Here is a 773-nt window from a genome sequence, read left to right on the forward strand (position 1 = left end):
CACCACCAAGTTCAGGCTGGGACCTCATCCCTATGCATGTTTCCCTCTCTTTTATCCTTTGTTTGGGCCCATTTTCTTTGCCAATACCAGTCTCAGTCTAACCTCTGCCTCCCTCAGTCTCTGTTCCAAAGGAATACATGTGACAGGCAAATGAGGGGGGGGGGGGGAAGGAACTCTAGTTTCAAAGGATGCTGAGACCTGTAAGCTGAGGGAGAACACAGTCTGGGAAGGAGAGTCCTGCCAGTGACTTGCAAGTCACTTTGACCCCAGCTTTGAGGCAGGATTTGGAGTCTGACCAGACAGGAGCAAGGGGAGGACAGGAGGCCCATTCCAAGAGGAATGTTTCAGGTTCTAGTTTGTTGTTGTTGTTTTGGTTCCAGGGATTGAACCCAGGGGCATTTAACCACTGAGCCACATCCACAGGTCATTTTATATTTTATTAGAGACAGGGTCTTTGCTGAGTTGCTCAGGGCCTCTCTAAGTTGCTGAGGCTAGCTTTGAATTCACAATCCTCCTGCCTCAGCCTCTGGAGTCGCTGGTGTTACAGGCGTGTGCCACTGCACCTGGCCAGGTTTTAGTTCTTGATCTCTGAGATGAACTGGATTTCAAGAAAGGGGGTAGGAGGATAAAGCCCAAGGTAGAGCACAGAAGCCATGCTTTGGTGCTTAGATGCCATCAAGACCCAGTAAAGGTCCAGCCCGATTACCTGCCTTACTGTCCTCTAGACACTTCCACAACCTCCCTCTCCTCATGCTCAGAGTAGTCCAAGACAC

Source organism: Sciurus carolinensis, chromosome 16, assembly GCF_902686445.1.
Source record: "Sciurus carolinensis chromosome 16, mSciCar1.2, whole genome shotgun sequence".
Taxonomy (NCBI): Eukaryota; Metazoa; Chordata; class Mammalia; order Rodentia; family Sciuridae; genus Sciurus; species Sciurus carolinensis.